Consider the following 21,915-nt stretch of genomic DNA (forward strand, 5'->3'; position numbering starts at 1 on the left):
TCACAGAACTATGGAATATCTCTCTATATTGAGGGATTTTATTGTGATGACTTAACAGTCTATAATCCTATTAACCCAACAATGGGCTGCTGTGAATGGAAAGTCCAAGAATCTAGCAGTTGCTCAGTCCCACAAGGCTAGTTGTTTCAGTGGGTATTCTGTAGAATTAGGTTCTAACAAAGGTTCTGGCAAGTAAGTGCAAGTAGTCGAAGAAGGGTGAGCCTTCTTCCAGTGTCCTTGTAGGCTTTCACCAGAAGCTGTGGCCCAGATTAAAGGTACATACCACCACTCCTAGATTTGGGACTTGCTTTCTCTCAGGTTGTCCTGGAACTCAGAGATCTCCTAGTCTCAATCTCCTGGGATTAAAGGTGTGTATTACCTTGCCTGGGCCTAAGCTTTTTATAGCTACTATGCCTCAAAATCTCCATGCTAAGATCCAGGTCAGAAACTTGTGTCTTCCAGCCTCAAGATCTGGATCACAGGTATATCTTCCAATTCTGGATTGTAGTTCATTCCAGGTATAGTCAAGTTGGCAACCAGGAATAACCATTACAAGAAGCATGAACACCTTATGCTATGCCTTTGGAGAAAGTGTTTCTTTAAGTCCTAGGGCCAATGAAATACCTCAGTCAGTAAATGCTTCTTACTGTGTAAGATTGAAGACATGAGTTCCATCCCTAGAGCCCACATAAAGGTAGAAGAAGAGAACCAACTTCACAAAGGTGTCTTCTGATCTTCATGAATGCACAGTAGTATACATGCACCCACACCAATCTTGAACCTACACTCAAACACAATAATAATAAAATACAATTTTAAATGAACGTCTTTCCCTCTACCATTAATTGTTAATGCTATGTGAACCATCAGATAGGGCTGTGGCCTCAGGAGCCCTCACCCACTCCACCCAGGATATTGATAGTCCAGCTCATCTTTAGGTGATCACAGCTGTAGTGAGTTTAAGAGTACAACAGCCATACTGTACGGAGAAGTCAGCCCTCCACCTTTCTTCCCCCTTTCCTCCAGCTCTTACCTTTATTCACCTGATATTCTGATCCTTGGAGGGGATGTATAGTAATTACTTTTCTGTTGCTATCTGGTGATAGAAGGCCATGTCCAAAGGCACTTATGGCTTACATTTCTAGAGAAAGAGTCCATAAGAACAGGAGAGGCATGGCAGCAAGCAGCTGACATGACAGCATGCACAGGAAGCTGAGAGATCACATACTCAACACAAACCAAAACGGAGGTAGAACAGGTGAAGCTAAAATCTCTCCAAGTCCATCACAAGTAACTCCACCAACCAGGGAATACATGTTCAAGTATCTGTGTCTTTGCAGGACATTTCTCATTAAAATCATTATAGAGTGATATAGATATCCCATTTATGACTGAGTTTTCAGCGGTCACTTATTATCATCACTTTGACCAGTTATGAGTCTCTGCAGTTACCACTGACACTGCTAAAAGAAGCTTCTCTGACCAAAGCCTATAGAAATACTAATCTATATGGACATAAATACAGATAAATCTAGAAGGCAAGTTGATGGGCACATCATGTCCATTTAGCAAAACAACAGCAGTAACTTCCTCATGACTTACGACCCCCCCCCCCCACCATAAGGTCTTCAGTACAAGGAAGGCATGGGTTCTCTCCTGTGGAGTGGTCATCAATCCAAGTAGAACGTGTTTGGTTTCCCCTATAACAGACTTGCCACTGTTGCATCAGCAGGCACAACCTTCCTGGTCAGTTGGTAAAGTTGTACTCCAAAGTCCACATCTGAATGAGACTGTTGATGACAAGTCACCCTGAGTAGTCTACAAAGCACCATCCAGCATGATGAGGGCTAGCCAGCAGGGCAGAAGTTTCCAGTTCCAGCCTGATTGTCCTCACTTTATTTTTTTAGGCAGTAGTGCTTACTCAGTTAAATAAAAATTGTCAGTATATTTGTCACCTTGCTAATGTAGCAGAAACTGCTTTCTAAAGTTTGATGAGTTTTTGGTTGTGAAGTAATGATAGAGATTTGGTCCCTTTCCAAGTCTCTAGTCAACTGTACTAACAGGTGTCTCGGTTAGCATGGTCTTGTGTAAGAACTTCAGCATACTTTAGCATTTTTCTGTCTTGAGCTTCAAAGTTGGCATTCTGGCCTTGGTATTCTGCTTCAGCCATTTTCCCCATATCACCCATGACAGTTTAATCATGTTCTTAATTCCTCTCCACCATTACTATCCATTGTTCTTCTGTGTCTTATGTGACTATTTCATCTGTTTATATTTCTAGGTTAACTTCAGAAAAATGTTTGAAAGCAAGGGATGATATCATGTGCCTGTTATCCAGGCACTTGGGAGATGGAGTCAGGAAGGTGAGGAGAAGCTATGTGACAAGTTTGAGGCCAGCCTGGGCTATGTGGGACACTATGTTGTACCTCCTGGGGGTAGGGGTAGGGGTGGGAGTGGGAGGACCCAAATAAATAAACAAAGAATAATTTTGAGTCTTCTGAGATTGCATTTACTGAAATCAAATTAGGGAGCAGGGAGGAATAGTTATAACTCCACAAAATGTCAGCTTCTGTCAGCTGGTGTGATGGCATACTCTATGATCTCAGCACTCTAGAGCACAGGCAGATGGATCTCTGTGTTTTAGAGGGCAGCCTGATCTACAAAGGGAGTTCTAGGACAGGCAGGCTATGTGGAGAGACCCTGTCTCAAAATGAAATAAAATAAAATAAAATAATAAATAAATTTCTACTTCATGGCCAGGCCTGGGGATGTACAACTGTAATCCCAGCATCTAGGAGGCTGAGGCAGGAGGACTGTGAGTTGGAGGGCTGAGTGGGCTATATACAGAGTGAAACATGCTTCAACAAAAGAAGAAATCTGCTCTTTTTTCTCAGAAGGTATTCAGATTTTTAAATAAAATGTTTCTCAAGCATTTTTATTTCCCTGATAATAATTCAGTGACACATTAAAGAGAACAATTTGTGAATGGTATATTTTTTATTAATAATTCACTTATATGCTTATCTTGTTTTGTTCTGGTACTGTGGTTTAAGTAGGACTTTACTCTTGCTGGGCTAACACCCTGCTACAGAACTACATCCCTAGCCCTCTTTTAAAAAGTAATGTATTGTTATTAAATAGACCACTGTGTACAAGTGGAGGTCAGAGGTCAGTTTCATGGAGTTAGTTCTCTCCTTCTACTTTGTGTTGTTACTGTGATTGAGCTCAGGTCACCAGCCTCGCAGAGCAGATACCTTTACCTGAGCTATCTTGTTGCTCCTCCCCCCCTTTAATTTGGAGGTAGTTAGGAATGGTTTTGAGACTACTTGCAGGAATGCCCGTGGCCTGGTGCAGGTGCCCATAGATAATTTTTTAAAATTTGTGTGTTTATTATTTCTATCCTTCCTAGTACACCTATAGTCAGTCTTCTCAATAGTTACTCTGTCCACTTGTAAAATTGGTTTCCAATGTTATTCATGATAAATTTGTCAATCCCTGTTTGATTTGGGTATGGTAAGAATTTTTTTACTCCATATATTTTGTTTATTGTTTCTTGTGTTTTTCTTTTTGATTGGTTTGGGGTTTTAGGGACAGAGTTTCATGTAGACTAGACTGCCTAAAACATACTATATAGTCAAAGTTGACCATAAACTTACGATTCTCCTGTCTCTAACTCCTAAGTGCGGAGTTGACTGGTATGCAACATCACACCCAGCTTCTCTCTGTGTTTAGCAATGTCTTTTGTTGTTAAGATAGCGTCTTCCTCTAAGTCCAGGCTGGCTTTGGAATTAGTCTTCTTCTGCCTCAGTCTCTCTAGTCTTAGGGTTGGAAATATGTATTGGCCCACCTGGCTATCAATTTTGATAATGTGGATACTAATTAAGATATCACTAGTATTACTGAGATTTAAAATGTGGTTGTTAATGTAGTTTTGTATTCTCAGAACTCCAGGGCTAGTATGAGTTACTATCAGCACTAAGACATAAAAGTGTCTGCCAAGAATTTGGCTTTAACCCTACCACATAATGACAAGAACCATGACTAAGAAATTCCATTTAGGTAAGAAATTCCTAGATTACCAAGAACTTGTCTGTGGACTTTGGACCCCTGTGTTTGGACTCTGTAAATAAATACAGTAACTCCTGGCCTTGCCATACACTTTGTCTCTGAGATAATGTGTTCTTGTGTAGCACAGGTTGGGTTTGAAATTGTGGCAATCTTCTTGCTTCAGCCTCTAGAGGAGTAGTTCTCAATTTTCCCAATGTTGTGACCCTCTAATATAGTCCCTTATGTTGTGGTGACCTTCAACCAAAAAATTATTTTCATTGCTACATTATAACTAATTTTGCTACTGTTTTAATTATGATGTAAACATCTGTGTTTACCACTGTCTTAGGTGACCCCTGTGAAAGGGTCATTCCACCCTCAAAGGGCTTCAACCCATAGGTTGAGAACCACTGCTGTAGAGTGTGGTGATTATAAGGATGTCCTATTGTGCTTAATATATCCTTTTAAAATATAACAATATATATGAAGACAGCATGTGTCAATTGGAAGAAAGAGGAGAGCTGTAGCTAATTCAGTTTCATCTCAGGATGGGCAGGGTCAGTGCTGGAGTAGATAAATGCTCTAGACAGCCTAAATTGTCCAGTTTCAATTTTCTAAGGCTCTCCTAGTGATTACATGCCTAATTTATTTAACAGACTTTTGTTGCTGTGAGTTAATATAATTGGGCCATGTTTTAGCCTTAGTTATATTTCTCATTTTTAATTTATAAATTGGAACCTGTATTTATCCGTCGGTTTTATAAACTTGGCATAAATGAGTGTGCTGATGAGAAATGGATCTAATAACGAGGACAATAGTCTGATGTATTTACATAAAGGCAGGAAATGCTGCTCCATGGAGCTTCTGTAGTCACCAGCCAGGCCCAGCAAGTGGTCGTGTTAATCATCCTCAACACAACAAAGCCCTGCTGCACCCTCTCTAGTTGTGACCATTACCAGTTTTAATAGGGGTTTAGAGATGACCTGTTTCTTATTATGTTATCTCTTCTACTTTTTTATGGCTTCTAATTGATTTTTGTACTACTTAATTTTACTTTCTTCTTAAAGGTTTCACCAGAACATGTTCTCCCATTCCCCATTTTTGGAGGACAATATCTCACTATATTGGCTGGCCTGGAGCTGGCAATTTAGACCAAGATGGTCTTGAACTCATAAAGATCTACCTGTCTTGGCCTTCTTAGTACTATGATTAAAGGTATATCCACTGATCATTTCTCTTGAGATGATAAAATAAAAGTTCTTTTTTTCTTACAGCCTCATTTATAAAGTCATTCAGAATGTGAATCTGTCTCTTTTGCGTGAACCCCCATGAAGATCTTTGACTTTCATGTTGCCTTCCCCCCCTTTCCTAACTTCATGTCATCTGTATTTTCAGAACTGTATTTCTTCTAGTATGTACCTCCCTGAACCAAATCTCATTGGACAAAAGCCTTCAAAGTACCTAGCATTATATGCCACATAAACATAGTTGGCAACCCTATGTAAGAGATGTGCAGATCTTTATGGGGATTCCCCCCAACAATTGGAGTGGGGGACTGTCCTTGAATCTGTTAGCTGTATGTGGATCTCATTCCCCTAACTGGACTGTTTTATCTGGCCTCAGTAGGAGAGGATGTGCCTAGTCCTGGAGTGACTTGATGTGACAGGTTGGGGTAATATGGACGTTTGTGGTCTCAATCTTCTCAGAGGAGAAAAGGAAGGGTGAGGGAGGAGTTGTGTATACGTGGGGGACTGGGAGGAGTGGGAGGGCTGTGATTGGGATGTAAAGTGAGTTAATAAATTACTGAAAAAGAAAAGATAGTTGTAGACACTAGGGGTGACCTGAGATACTGTCATTTCTGTAGCACTCCACTACATGAAAAACAATACACCACTTAGCTTGCCTAACTTCAGATGAATGTAGATCTTATCAAGCTGATAATTAAGAATAATCTTCATACTAAGTGTGTATATGTGTGTGTGTATGTGTTTGTGGTCTGTGTGCATGCAAGTATGGATGTACATATGTGCTCATAAGTGTGTGCCTGCCAGAAGTTGACATGAGGCTCCTTCACAATCGCACTCACCTTACCTTTGAGACACTGAACCCTGAAGTCACCAATTAGCTGCACTTTAAGGACAATGAGCTCCAGGGAATCTACTTGTCACCACTCCAAGCCCAGGGGTTACAGATATGTGTGTCCAACTTTGGAGGTCTAAACTCCAGCATAGTAGACATCTTAATTGATTTAGCCATCTCCATAGCTTAGCTCTTGATTTTTATTAATTAATTTATGAATTTATTTATTCACTTTACATATCAATACCAACTGTTCTCTCCTCACAGTACCCCCTCACACAGATTCTTCCCCCATCCCCCCCGATCTGGTATTTCCCCCAATTCCACTTACCAAGTCACTGCAGGACTAGATGCTTCCTCTCCCACTGAGGTCAGACAAGGTAGCCCAGTTAGGGGAACAGGATCCGTAGGCAGGCAACAGAGTCAGGGACAGCCCCAACTCCAATTGTTGGAGAACCAGCTGAACTACTGCTACATATGTGTAGGGGTCCTAGGTCCAGCCCATGCTCACTCTTCAGTTGGTGATTCAGTCTCTGGTAGCCCCAAGGGTCCAAGTTAGTTGACTAAGTTGGTCTCCCTGTGGAGTTCCTGTCCTCTTAGCCCCTGCCTTTCTAAAAGTAGTTTTATAGCTTATTCAAAATGGTATCTAGCCAAATATCACCCACATGTATCATGATTTATTTTAATATTCTATCACAATTAGAAAAACATTGCCATTGCCGGGATTGGGGATTTAGCTCAGTGGTAGAGCGCTTGCCTAGGAAGCGCAAGGCCCTGGGTTCGATCCCCAGCTCCAAAAAAAAAAAAAAAAAGAAAAATATTGCCAATTAGATAGATGTGTTGAGTGGTAAAAACTGATACTATACTAATTGGCTAGTCTAAATCAAGCCCTAAGTCTGTTTGTATTCTTTTGTTTATATTATAAATATTTTTTATATTCATCATATTTTTGATAAAGCCATCTCAGTACTCACACAAATATAATCAACCATTTTTGATAGAAGTACCTGCTGGAGAAGTGGTCCAAGTCTTTGGAAGACCAGAAGATTGTGAGTGAATCCCAGTCATAGGATGGTTAGAGTTTGCTTTTGCTTTTGATTGTGACTATGCCCTGATATTTTTCCCTCTTGAAGTAAGAAAGTATTTTAGTGGACTCCACAGTTAAGAGACTTTGAATTTCAAAAGACTTTGGATTTTAAAAGATATTGGATATTTTAAAGGGATTGAACTTTTAATATGTAACGACTGTGAGACTCAAAATTATTTAGATCTTTGGGATGAATAAGAAAGTAAGGGTTGAGGCTTAATAGTGATGTATTTATGTGTCAGGTTGACAAGGGATCCATTGTACTTGCTGGTTTTGTGTGTCAACTTGACACAAGCTGAAGTTATCACAGAAAAAGGAGCCTCAATTGAGGAAATGCCTCCATGAGACCCAGCTGTAAGGCATTTTCTCAACTAGTGGTCAAGGGAGTAGGACCCAGCCCATCGTGGGTGTTGCCATCCCTAGGCTGGTAGTCTTGAGGTTCTATAAGAGGGCAAGCTGAGCAAGCCAGGGGAAGCAAGCCAGTAAGAAACATCCCTCCATGGCTTCTGAATCAGCTCCTGCTTCCTAACCTGCTTGAGTTCCAGTCCTGACTTCTTTTGGTGATGAACAGTAACATGAAAGTGTAAGCTGAATAAACCCTTTCCTCCCCAACTTGCTTCCTGGTCATGATGTTTGTGCAGCAAACCCTGCACTAAGACAGACCTATGTGTAAAGCTCATTACATACAATTCTAGAAGAAAAAAGCATAAAGGAAATCATTTAAAGATGGCTTTGCTGATAGACTTAGATATAACACCCAAAGCAAAATCCATATATAAAAATAGATAAGTTGGACTTCATTAGCTTTTGCTTTACAAATAAAGAAATAAGCCACAGATCTGGAGAAAAGATTGGCAAAACACATTGATAAAGGGCTTGTACCCAAATATACAAATAAATCAATGATAAGTGAATGTCCAACTGGATTTTATATTTTCCTCCAATGAGATCAATATCCAACTTTATGCAAAAATGTGTACAGGTGGCATATAAGTATGTAAAAGAATTTCCAACACAATTTTTCATTAGGGAAATGGAAATGCAAACAATTGCAAAGTACATGTCTGTCATTGCAGCACTTGGGAGGCAGAGACAAGAAGCTTAGGAGTTCAAAGCCAGTCTTGGCTACGTATTAAATTTGAGGCTGGTCTGGGGCTACATGAATCTGTCTCAGGAAGAAAAACAACAACAAACCAAGAGTAACCAGGCCAGAGTAATGGAGTAAAGAGGAGAAAGGAGCATACTACCAAGCCGACAACTGGGATCACTGGGCCCCATCGAGCGGAAGAAGAGAACTGACTCCCAAAAGTTTATCTTTGGGCTTCCACATGCTTGCTGTAGTATATGTGTGCCCTCCTAAATAAGTGCAACATAATATAAAATTATAAATAAATAAATAAAGCAGTCATAGCCATCACCACAGCAATCATTGAGATGACATGGTGGAATGATACAGAGTTGAGGCCTCCCTGGGATACAGCATTCCTGTCTCAAACACACACACACACACACATACACACACACACACACACACACACACACACACACACACACACACACACACATATATATATCCATAAGTAAACATGAAATAATATGAGGTACTGCTGTGTACCTGTTAGAATGACTAAAATGACACATAGGGAACTAGTTTATTTTCAGATTCAAGACTCGTCGTTTACTTATGTCAAATATAGATACAGATGAACATATAGGGATATTCATATATCTTTATGTGTCTCCATATATGTATAGTGAGTATGTTCATTAGCATACACATATTTTCTTGCTCTCTTACCTGAGAAGACCTAAAGTCATCACACCCTGATAACCAATAGGACAGATAGTCCCAATACTTAGTTTCTAGTGCTTTCCCCAAGAAAGAAAGCAAGAGGACAAGGCTCTTTAAAGCTTGAGGCCAGAAGTATACAGAGTACATGTAGATTATCTTGAATTGTCAGAAAGTAAAGCTACTTACAAAATCCCTATCTTAGTGGAGTGTTGAAGAAACACAGGGAATAACTGAAAGAGTCATAAGTAGCTAAGACAAGGCTACTTTGACTAACAAATTGAATAATATAGACTTGAATTAGAATCAAAATGTGAAATATCCACAAGTCCACACTAATAAAAATAAATGATTAAATAAATAAATGATGGAAAATGGACAAATATCCTATGCAAACATTCGAAACCAGTTATAAAGATATTTGATTGTTAAGCTCAAGCTGGGAGAAAATTTCCTGAACAAAACACCAATGGCTTATGCTCTAAGATCAAGAATCGACAAATGGGATCTCATAAAACTGCAAAGCTTCTGTAAGGCAAAGGACACTGTGGTTAGGACAAAACGGCAACCAACAGATTGGGAAAAGATCTTTAACAATTCTACACCTGATAGAAGGCTTATATCCAAAATATACAAAGTACTCACGAAGTTAGACCGCAGGGAGACAAATAACTCTATTAAAAAATGGGGTTCAGAGCTAAACAAAGAATTCACAGCTGAGGAATGTCGAATGGCCGAGAAGCATCTAAAGAAATGTTCAACATCTTTAGTCATAAGGGAAATACAAATCAAAACAACCCTGAGATTCCACCTCACACCAGTGAGAATGGCTAAGATAAAAAACTCAGGTGATGGCAGATGCTGGTGAGGATGTGGAGAAAGAGGAACACTCCTCCATTGGTGGGATTGCAGACTGCTACAACCATTGTGGAAATCAGTCTGGAGGTTCCTCAGAAAATTGGACATTGAACTACCTGAGGACCCAACTATACCTCTCTTGGGCATATACCCAAAAGATGCCCCAACATACAACAAAGACATGTGCTCCACTATGTTCATAGCAGCCTTATTTATAATAGCCAGAAGCTGAAAGAACCCAGATGCCCTTCAACAGAGGAATGGATACAGAAAATGTGGTACATCTACACAATGGAATATTACTCAGCTATCAAAAACAATGACTTTATGAAATTCATAGGCAAATGGATGGAACTGGAAAATATTATCCTGAGTGAGGTAACCCAATCACCCTAGATTCACAGAACACATGAAACTCAAGAAGGATGACCAAAATGCAAATGCTTCACTCCTTCTTTAAAAGGGGAACAAGAATACCCTTGGGAGGGAATAGGGAGGCAAAGTTTAGAACAGAGGCAGAAGGAACACCCATTCAGAGCCTGCCCTACATGTGGCCCATACATATACAGTCACCAAACTAGATAAGATGGATGAAGCAAAGAAGTGCAGGTTGACGGGAACCGGATGTAGATCTCTCCTGAGAGACACAGTCAGAATATGGCAAATACATAGGCGAATGCCAGCAGCAAACCTCTGAACTGAGAATGGAACCCCGTTGAAGGAATCAGAGAAAGGACTGAAAGAGCTTAAAGGGGCTTGAGAACCCATATGAATAACAATGCCAACCAACCAGAGCTTCCAGGGACTAAGCCACTACCCAAATACTATATACATGGACTGACCCTGGGCTCCAACTGCATAGGTAGCAATGAATAGCCTAGTAAGAGCACCAGTGGAAGGGGAAGCCCTTGGTTTTGCCAAGGCTGGACCCCCAGTGAACGTGATTGTTGGTGGGAGGGCATTAATGGGGGGGAGGATGGGGAGGGGAACACCTATATAAAATGGGAGGGGTAGGGGTTAGGGGAATGTTGGCCTGGAAACTGGGAAAGGGAATAACATTTGAAATATAAATAGGAAATACCCAATTTAATAAAGATGGGGGAAAGCTCAAGTGGGATTCCCAAGTCCTTGTGTGTACTGTGTCACACAGTATATGGATCTCAGGAAAAGAGCAATCACAGTGGCAATCTTAAATGACATTAGTCAAAACCGTGGACCAAGGTCCATCAGGAAAGTCACTGTTGGTAATCTGTCCTTTGAGAAGGCTTTATATCCATAGCCTTCCTTCTTATCTAATCACTAGAAAACAATAAAATCAGTTCCAACAAAAGATGTTCTGTATTGCTGACTGATATTGACAAGGTCAAGGTCATCTCTGACAGGGAAAGCAAGAGTCTTTATCCCCTGGGAGACCCTGAGATGGCATTGACAGTAAAATATAGTTTGGTGTTCTGGGTTGGACCCAGGAACAGATAAGGGATATTACATAGTCACTGAAGATATCAGTTAATAATGTGCCAATGCTGGTTAATTAATTTTGACAAATGTACCACAAGATATGAATAATAGGTTAATGATCATTTTTTCTGTAAATCTAGAACTCCAAAATAAATTTCAAGCTATAAACTACTCTAAAATAAAATTTTCATTTAAGAATGCATTTAGTTCACTTACTCATTTAAGTGACACCTCAGACACTGCTAACCCATTTTTGTGTCCTACAAACGTGTATTGGTGACCTGCTTTGGCCAAGTCTCAAGCTAGTGAATGCTGCTTTATAATAAGGAAGACACATAAATACCCAGCCAGCTCTGAACCTAGCGCTGATGTGCAAAAGACAGCATTTTCTTTCGTTTTCTGATCATCTCTTTAATTCACTTTTCCATGCTCTTTCCTCCAAAACTTCTCTGAGAAGCTGAGCCATATGGAGTTCTTCAATGAATACTCATGACCTTTGCCCTCCAGTTGGGCATGGTCTATAGAAAAGTCTCTAGGATGTGTGTGTGGGTTGGGGGGGTTGGTTGGCTTATTTGTTCTCACATCTAACTCCTCTGGCTCACAGAAGGTTGGGGTCATTCTCCTAGAAAGCCACAGTGTATGTTAGCAGTACCCTCCATTCATCTACTTGTTCTGGGATCCACTAGCAGCTCACTCCCCAAAGTCTGGTGTCCCTTATCAGTCTGAAGCACAGCTCTGCTCAGCACCCTGGGGAGAGTTTATCACTGTCTCCCTAGCAACCTCACCATTGCCCTGGACAGCAGGCAGATAGGTGCGTCCCCCAGTGGGCCTTCAATATTTGCTAAATGAATGAGTCAGCCAACGAACTTCAGAGAATTCAAATTATAAGACCCTTATAACAGTGTTGCTAAGTTGTGAGAGCAGTGGACTGCCAGGGTTAGGCTCACATTGTGGGTCTTTCAACTTCCTGGGTGAGTTTAAGGGATTTTAGTTCTCTGAGACTTAGTTGCTTAAAAGTGCAACTTAAAAGTCTTTAAAGTGCAGATAGGGATATCTTCTTCCCTTGGTTGAATAAATGCAAACAGTCTCCAGAAAGTGCTTAGCACCTGTGGGACAAAAGAACAGTGCTTATCAGTTTTATACAGCTCAGTCATAGATAAAATTTGCATGTCTTTTACAAAAGATAAGTGAATAAGATCATAAATAAATAGTTAATGAGCAAACAATTGGTTTAGTGTATGTGAGGCAAGGATCCAAAAGAAAATTGTTGGCAAAACTTATTCAACCTTGCTGGTTAGTCAAGAAAGTGGAACTAGAAGAACAGGAGGCATGTCTTTCCTCCAAAACAAGAAGACATTTTCTGATAGTATTTAAAGCTGCTATAACACTGCCCTTTTTTAAAAAAATCAACTTGGAATTTATCAAGCAAAGATTACAGCATAGTTTTTAACATGGGCATTATTGTGAGAGAGAATTGCTTAAGGAATGAATGGCACATACCTCATATAGTTGTGAGCTTCTCAAGAAGCAGCTACCAACAATGCTTTCTTTTTTAATGTACACCATTTTGTTTGTTTGTTTGTGGTATATGTGTGTGTGGTGCATGTGAGTATATACAAGTATACTATGCATGCACATGTGGATGTCAAATGCAAGCTTTCTCTCTATATTACTCTCTACTTTATTGTCTTAAGTCAGGTTGTCTCTCAGAACTGGAAGCCTACTGTTTGGGCTATGTTGGCTAGCCAGAGGGCTGTTAGGATCCAAGTTCCTCTTCCCCACAGTGCTGGGGTTAGAAGTACATGAAGTCATACCAAGCTTTTGTTTCGGTTTTTTTGAGACAGGACTTGGATCCCTCTGTGTAGCCCTGGCTATCCTGGAATTGTCTATGTAGACTAGGGTAGCCTCAAATTTACAGAGATCCATGTACCTCTGCCTCCTAAATGCTGGGATTAAAGAAGTGTGTCACTACTCCTGGCATTGCCAGCTTTTTATCTGAGTGCTGGAGATGTCACATCCTATTCTGATGTTTGTAGATCAAGAACTCTATGCACTTAGCATCTCCTTAGTTTCTTGATATCTTTCTTTAAAGAAAGAAAAATTTTGAGTAGCTAAGAGTATAGATCAATGATAGATCATCTGTTTAGTATGCATGGAGCCCTGTGTTCAATACACACACACACACACACACACACACACACACACACACACACACACACACTGACTACCATAAACATTTGATATAAGCTAATTTTGCTTTATTTATATATAAGTTTTGTTGTTAGGCTTGTAAATAAAGAACATGAGTTTAAATGTTACAACATAGTAATGGTAATAGTAATAGTAGCAATATTAACAACAACAATAAAGCTACAAATGGCATAATAAATTAGGGACAGTAATTTGAGGTCCTTAGATATAGAATATAATAGAATGTAAAATTCTATTTCCTTGTACCCGTGCCTTTAGTAGTAGCTAGGTGAATCTGGCCTGTGGACTGTTGCATGTTAACCCTGTTCTAGGTAGTGGGGACTACCAGTGTCAGCACTAAGCTGGAGCTTTGGAGGAGGGAAACCAGAATTAGAGAGTGACAAGAAGTGTCCTGGGAGATGCATGAAATCAAGTCAGGTCCCCTAGCAAAAGCCTTGGATGGAACCAAATCCCAGACTAAGGTTGTTTGCCATATCTCAGAAGGTTGTTCATGGTAGAAATGCTCTGGCGTTGTTGAGCAGAAGACTAGAAGGAGCTCTAAAGATCTTTCCCTGCATCCCTCCTGGGGTTCAGTGATGTGTGGAAGAAATTGGATGCCTTGCCACCTACCTTTGGGCTTCTTCCTTTCATTTTTACCCTTCCCACTGTCTTTGCTGATTGTAGAACTGTACAGAACCTTAGTCATCACTGGGCAAGCAGAGTATGTTTGTTTATTTCATATGAAAAGCAATTATGGTCCAAGCTTATAGGCCAGCTCTCTCTGTGCTGTCATGAAGACAGGAAAGAAGGAGGTAAGAAGGATATCAATGGGTACCAAAGGAGAAGAGTTCCTGCAAGGACTGCTACCAGAAGTTTGTTAGCTATAGCTTACCTGGCCTAGTATCCTACACTGGTTGCATTTCACTCCCTCAAAGCTCCAAGTGGTTCAGATTCTGTCTGGTTGGAGAACTTAAAGCCTTGCTGCTGCTCAAGTATGGCTTGTGGCCTGGAAACATCAGTACCATCAAGGAGTTTGTTGGAAACAGGATCTCCCAATCAGCCAGGACCTGCTGGATCAGTACTGTCATTTTAAAAAGACCCCTGGGGGATTTTTATGCACCTTCTACTTTGAGACACGTGGGGCTTGAATTGCTGATTAGACAGTGTATTGACCTCTTAAACAAAGCTCCAGGCTCAAAGAAACTTCAGCAGCTCAGAGTCACCATCTATTCTGACATTGAGAGTCCAGTCAGACAGGTTCTCTGTGAAGAAATGGGTCCTCAGCCTGAGGCAGCAAAGAAATCCTGGAGAGAGACACAGCCAGACCACAGCTAAAGGGCAATACTAGTAAGCCCCAGGCACTCCTCACAAAGGCACGGACCCTTCTGTGCCCTCTTTCCAGGCTTCCTGCTCTAGATAGTCACATTAGGAATTGTAAACTCTCACAGTTCTTATCTCCCTGCCTCCCACCCCCTGTCTCCCTAGCTTTTAGATCTAACAACAAAAATTTCAGTCTCCCAGCTTCTGGTTTCTTAGCCCCTGGAGCAGAGCCCCTGGTGTACAATTGGTCTAGAAAATTCTACTGGGAAGGCCTTACCTGCTGAGATCCACCTTAGCATTGTCTTCTGACAATGGTATGGGCTTGTTGGAGGTGTGTTGTACAGACTAAACAAGGCCAAGTCAGTCAGTCTCTCTCTCTCTCTCTCTCTCTCTCTCTCTCTCTCTCTCTCTCTCTCTCTCCCCTTCCCCCACTTTTCTATCAAGTGGTTGTGGATCAGATGTAAGCTCCCAGCTATGCCTCCAGCACCATGCCTGCAACTATCCTTCCAACTATGATTGTGGACTCACCCTTTAAAACTGTAAGCAAGCCTTTAATTAAATGTGTACCTTTCTAAGATGCTTTGGTTATGGTGTCTCTTCATAGCAATAGAACTGTAATTAAGACCCTACCTCACATTGATTTAAATAACTTGAGTGAACCATTTTGGGAGTCTGATCAGTATAACTGGAGATGGCGTTACACCATGGGAGGGAGATGTCACCCCAACTCTCAATGGTACCAATAGGGTAAGGCTCACCAGAATCAAGCATTGGATTACAACACACACCACCATGTGTCCAAAGGAGACATGAATATGAATATGTGATGCTGGAGGCTTTCCCAAGTATCAGTTAGCCACAGGAAAAGAAAGGAACACTCATACAGGCAGAGGTGAGCAAAAGCTGAAGCGCTTTGGTGTGCACAGTACAATATAGCAAGATTCCCTTACAAATGAGAAGCAGGGTCCACTGAGTTCCTCCCAGCTTTAAAGCTGTGAGGCTACAAACAGCTCCTGCTATTTAGTAAGTATTTAGTAAGAATCTCTAGTATATCTCGGGTACTAAGTTACCATACAGGGCTCTATTATTTGTGCAAATGGAAGCATTCAGACAAGTTACAGCCATCTGTGGTACCTGGTGTTTCTAGTTTTCCCAGCAAGGTTCAGTTTGTCTAGTGGGGGTCTCCATCTAGGTGGACAGTCCACTGCTCCAGGGCTCAGACTTCTCTAGTACATACTTGCTCACTCCTCCCATAGGCCAATCACTTGGCTGGGCAGTAGCAGCATAGGTCAAGAAGATCCAGATACCTTGCACTCTCTGGGGAGGTGGGAGAAAGAGGGGGAGAGGGAGAGAGAAAGAGAGTTTGTGTGGGGTGGGGCAGTTAGCTGGTGGTAAATGTATTAATTAGGAAGACGAAATATTGGCCCTTTCCTTGGGACCTCATTTTCACCTTTTGACTTGACTGTAATTGGCCCTGAGGGTGTAACTGGGTGGGGGTTGGGATAGAATCTACAGATGATGCCAGCTCAGACATTCAGAAAAGTCAACATGCAGATTTCCTAGGCATGCGTAGCCTGGAAGCAGATCCTGAAACCAAGAGTGAGGAAGCTGACCACACACTAGAGGTCTTGAGCAGGATGTGAAAATCCCAGCCCTGGGCCACAGGAAGTTTGGCTGACACAGGGCACAGTCACTTTGTGGGTAAAAGGCAATGGGATATTATTGGTCAAAAGGGCCTGAGTAGAGTCTTAGAGTCCCTGTGACAACGATGGTGACCTGGGTTTTAGGCAACAAGGAATTCCTAGGCTGATCCTTGAGGTAGGGATAGAAGAGGATCGTTATGAGGCTTAATGGCAGGAAAGGAGAATTGAGGGGAGTGGCATGCAAGGCTGTGGTTCAAGGATTTACTCTAAGCCTCTCTCTCTCAGAGACAGAGACAGACAGAGAGACACTAGGGTCAATGCTTGCTCTTACTGGGCTTGGCTGTGCAATGGTCTCTGCTACATTGAGGCACCCAGCAATAAACCGGAGGAGCAGGTCTGTCTCCACTCTCCAGAGCTCGAAGCTGCCTTTCCTGTTGCTGCCAGGATGACGGACTTGGCAGCCCAGGTGTGGCTGAGTCAGCAGGTCCCAAGGTGTGAGTGGCCTGGATATAGGGAGAGACCGAGTGCCAGATTGAAGAGCCGGTTCCTTTGTGCAGCAGTCACTGTCTTTCCCTCTCTGACGGGTCCAAACTGCCAGTTCTTGAACATGTTGCAACAAAGAATGTAAAATAATATTTATTAAACTGATCCCCATCTAACTTTAAATAAGTGAGACTCAAACTATGATATTTTATTAGGCTTGGCATAATTACAGGGGGATTACCCCTTATCAAAATCTCTTAATGCTAGTCTATCGACTGGCTCAACTCTGCTCCTCAAATATTTGCTGTTTGAATTTCTCTGGGTCATTTCTGCTCCAGCAGTCTGGAAGGCGTATCACTCTGGCACATGCTGTTGGTACATCATGACTTCTGGAGACCTCCTGTTCTCCCATCTTTGTCTTCTCTGTGCTCCCCCGCCTCCTCCTTGGTGCCTACATAAGACTCCCACTGGATAACTTGAACTCCACTTCTCTGTATTCCCTACAGTAATTGGATGACACCAGTTTTATTTAACTGATAGTTTTAAACTGGAGAGCAAGGTTTACATAGCATCACTTGGTGTATATAAGGATCTGCTCATCTGGGGCCAACTAGATCTTGGGAGCCATTTAAATTGAAGCAGTACCAGATGAACCCCTTCAAAACAACACAGACTTTTGAGCTTGACCGTCTCAGCTTACCTGGGACTGACTTGGTTTTTATTACCTTCCCTGGAAACCTCTGTAGAATAAAATGATGAGGTTCAAGGACTGAGATCCTTGACAAGAGTAGAGTGGCCATGTGCAAAGTGAACTAGTGATGGTGCCAAGATGAAGCCCTAGGGCTCCATCATCCCTGCTAATGAGGCCAAGTTGGTGTTTATGTCTAGCTCTTCTGAAGGGCCACATGGCTGGGCATTTCGGAAGCAATTAATTAGTGGCATCTCTGACCTAAATACCTCCAATTCTGGTTCATTAGTCATTTTCATCTATGAGGAAATACATTTAAGGTAAACAATAAGATTAAATAGTGCAGGCAGGGTACAGTGGATCATATCTGTAAACTCAGCCTCAAGGGAGGCTAAGGCAGACAGATTGTGAGTTTCAAGCCAGCCTAGGCTAAGCAGTGAGACCCTGTATAAATGAATACAAAAAAAAAAACCCAAATAATAGAACCCTATATGGGACTCTTACTAAATACTAAATAGCACATTAAGAATCAGGGCAGTCTTTGCAGAAACAAGGAGCCAAAGGGGCAGAATGAAATAGGTGGGACTGGTAATTTTGAAATCCATTAATTCAAAACAAGAGGAATAGGTAGCATAGGGAGTCTGGTTTCCAGCAACCCAACAGGAAACCTTCAGATAAGTCACAGCCATCTGTGGTACCTGGTATTGCTATCTTTCCCAGCAAGGTTCAATTTGGGGAGGGGGATCTCCATCCAGATGGACAGGCCACTGCTCCAGGGCTCAAGCTTCTCTACTACAAGCTTGCATACTCCTCCAATAGGCCAGTCACCTAGCTGGGCCATAGCAGCACAGGTCAAGAGGATCTGGACATTCATACATGGGTGGGGGTAAGATTTGTTCTGCACATAGATATGTGTACACACACAATCTCTTCCATCCTCCCTCTGCCTGGGCAAAAGGTTAAATGTCAGTGGCGAGGCCTCCTGAAAGCTGTGGTATAATCTGAAAGCTGTAAACCAGGTCCTGTAGAGCAGCCAGAAGGATGCCATAGCCTGGATGGCATGGGCCCATCCTGTGGCTCCTCCTTTAGTTCTGTGCACCTGCTTCCTTGCTCACCTGCAGGCTCTGGGCCTGTCTCCAGATATGAATGCTGAATGCCACTGGCATGTGTGTGCTCCACTTGGATTTCAGCCCCTCCTGTGCTGGCAGCTGACTCCTTTTACTCACTTTCAACTCCACCCTCTCCTGCCCTCCTGACTTTGATGCCTACCAACTCGTTAAATGTTTATATGCAATACTTCCTCTGTGCAGGCAATTGGCTAGGTGCTGGGATTCTTGGTAAACAAGGCAAGGGTCTATAAACACTCATTATGGAGGAAGAGGAGACAATAACCAGTCAATTATGTACAATGTGATAAGTGCCTGGGTGGCATAAGTGGCTGTAAGGGTTACGTAGAGATTAAAGGTGGCAGACTAGCAGGGAGGCTGCAGCTCTGCTTCTCAGTTGTAGGTTGTGCCACGAATTACAGCTTCAACTCCTTGCCCATATAGTACCATCCGTCCACCTATCCATCCATTTTCTCCTTCAGCAAACTATTGGAACCCTTACTGAATGTCAGGCATGTTGTCCTGGCATTATGTCCTGGAATTATGATGCAAAGGATAGGCTCCTCTGTTATACCAAACTTTTGATTTCTTCTTATCAAACAACAATGCTTCTTCCTATCTGACAACATCCATACTTACTGGTTCCTTTAGTTAGCTTAGCCCTATCCACCTAGGTTAGGTTATTTCCTTCATCTTTTAACCTTCCTCAAAGGTCATCTCTTTAGGAAAGCTTCCCTGGCCTCTTCACCAATGCCGGGCCTCATTGTGATGCTTTCATAGCACCCTGTAATTTTCTTTCATAGCATCTTTGATTATGTATTTATTAGGGGAACTGCTTTACAAGTGTCCGTCATGTCTGCCAGGGACTCATTTATTATAGTATTTATGCTGTCTAGCACAGAGCGATGCATTCAGTAGCGTAAGTTGAAGTAGTAGATGAATGGGTGGACGGTGTTGTTGGGTGGATGGGTGGGTGGTTTGCTGACTGACTGGCTGGTTGGCTGTGGAGATAGCTGGTTGGGTGGATAGATGAATGGGTGGATGTATGGATGGAGAGACGAAGGATGTTTACACTAGAGCAAAGTCAGAATGAAGGCCAGGTAAAAACTGATCTGGTATCAAGGTAGAGCTAGTTGAGGATTAGGGAATAGGCCACAGTGGAAAAGAGAGAAAGCCAAGGAAAGATTAGTAGGAGACAGTCTGCCCAATTTGGTCTGTGGTTGCAGGATGTGGCCTGCTTCAGGAGTGAAACAGAGAAAGGAATGAGTGACAGGTGTCAATCAGGATTCTTGCTGATGGCTAGAAGACTGAAAATAAGAGAGTAATCTGAAGGCATAGCATAAAAAAAAGATGACCCTGTGAATTTGAAGTCTCTGTTGGAGCAAAAGAGTGAAATTTTAATTGTTTTTGTTTTTGTTTGTGGACCACATCATGGTCTAATTGTAGGTGTTTGGAATTAGCACAACAATCTCTAACATGATGGTCCCTGATTCCTTGCATCTGTTGTTATTACCGCAGCACTGTAGCCCAGAAAAGCATCTAGCATTGAACCCCTTCCGTAAACTGATGTGTCAGTGCTTATATCTTACCATAAGGCTGAACATACGAGACTCAGATTTCCTGAACTCCAAGGCTTGGGTGCCTGGCTACACCTGTGTCATTTAGTTGCTTTTCCTTCTGACTTTGGTTTGGAAACAAATGACATAAAGAATAGGGGCTGGGGATTTAGCTCAGTGGTAGAGCGCTTACCTAGGAAGCTCAAGGCCCTGGGTTCAGTCCCCAGCTCCGAAAAAAAAAAAAAAACCAAAAAAAAAAAAAAAAAAAGAAAGAATCAAGAGGGTCTGCAAATCCAATCAGCTGAGGGAGGCAGTGGCAATGTCCTCCACGGCAAGTAGAGATTAGAGTGACAGCTGCATGGGCTGAAGCATATCTTGTCAGTAATATCAATAGCCCAGATTCTACACTCTTGTCCACTGGTCTCAGCTCTGTGCAGTGCTCTTTTACATTGTTCTCTGCTGTTCCTGAGTGTTTCTCATATTCTGTGAACTACTTTAATATATAACAAACAAACAAACATCAAAGAGCAATAAAAGAATGACCCTTTTTAGGGTTGGGGATTTAGCTCAGTGGTAGAGCGCTTGCCTAGCAAGCGCAAGGCCCTGGGTTCGGTCCCCAGCTCCGAAAAAAAGAACCAAAAAAAAAAAAAAAAAAAAAAAAAAGAATGATCCTTTTTTTCCTGCACAAACTCATCAGCAATATCTTTTGTTGCTTTTAGCTAAGCACTTGCTCCTATATAAACCTCCAAGTATAGATCAGATCCTACTTGGATTGACAGGAACAGGGCTTAGGACATCTAGGCCACAGAGATCATGGAGGAGGCTAATACCAGGGGAGGGTATTGTTTTGCAAGTTTTTATCTTTCAAGGCAGGAGGCAAGGCAGTTAGGGAGGAACTTTCCACAAGGAGCAAGCGTGCTATACATAGACCTCTAGTTCCAGCCAGTGGAGGTCCTTGTCTTGTTCAGAGTTTGCTGTTTGGGAAACCAACTCATGTCCAACAAGTAAGTCCCTTGCTTCTTTAAGTCCCATTCTTCTTGGGCTACTGTCCTGTTGCTTCTTCAATGCACTGGCCTTGTCTTCTTAAGGCTGGTGCAGATGACCTCTGACATTAGGATAATAATTACAACATCTACCTGTTAAGAGTAATGTCAAGTATATGCCATCAGTGACACCCTCCTTACTAATCAATGCCCTTCTGATGCAATCAACCTTTTGTAATTGTAACAGACATTTCTACCAAACAATTTTTTTAGTGAACTTGGAATCCTTCTCAACCCAGTTTGCAAACAATCCTGGATAACTTCATCACAATTAACTCATGAGGTGTTGCTCTATTCTTGATAGATCATGAGATAGCTCATGAAGTGTATCCTGCTAACTAGCTTAGGCCAAATGACTTTAGATTTACCCAACTTTTTATTTTGTGCTTGTGATATCAAAGATTCATCCCAAGGTCTTATACATTCTAACAAGCCTCTATCATTGACTTATATACATCTCCAGATTTCTTTCTACTTTTATAAGATTAAATAACTTTTTAAAAATTAAAGTATAATTACACCATTTTCTCCCTTTTCCCTTTTTTGCATCTTAATTTGATCAAACTTT

The 21,915-nt window shown here is 41.7% G+C and overlaps 1 long non-coding RNA gene across 1 annotated transcript in view; it reads left to right on the forward strand.

Annotated features, from left to right (window-relative positions):
• LOC134485145 (uncharacterized) overlaps positions 1-21,915 on the forward strand; it is a 62,742-nt gene that overhangs the window by 13,673 nt on the left and 27,154 nt on the right. Inside the window, exon 2 of the long non-coding RNA XR_015651849.1 lies at positions 2,282-2,363. This is a non-coding gene — a long non-coding RNA (uncharacterized LOC134485145). The remainder of the gene's footprint in view (positions 1-2,281; positions 2,364-21,915) is intronic.

Source organism: Rattus norvegicus, chromosome 1 (assembly GCF_021556685.1).
Source record: "Rattus norvegicus strain SHRSP/BbbUtx chromosome 1, alternate assembly SHRSP_T2T, whole genome shotgun sequence".
NCBI lineage: Eukaryota > Metazoa > Chordata > Mammalia > Rodentia > Muridae > Rattus > Rattus norvegicus.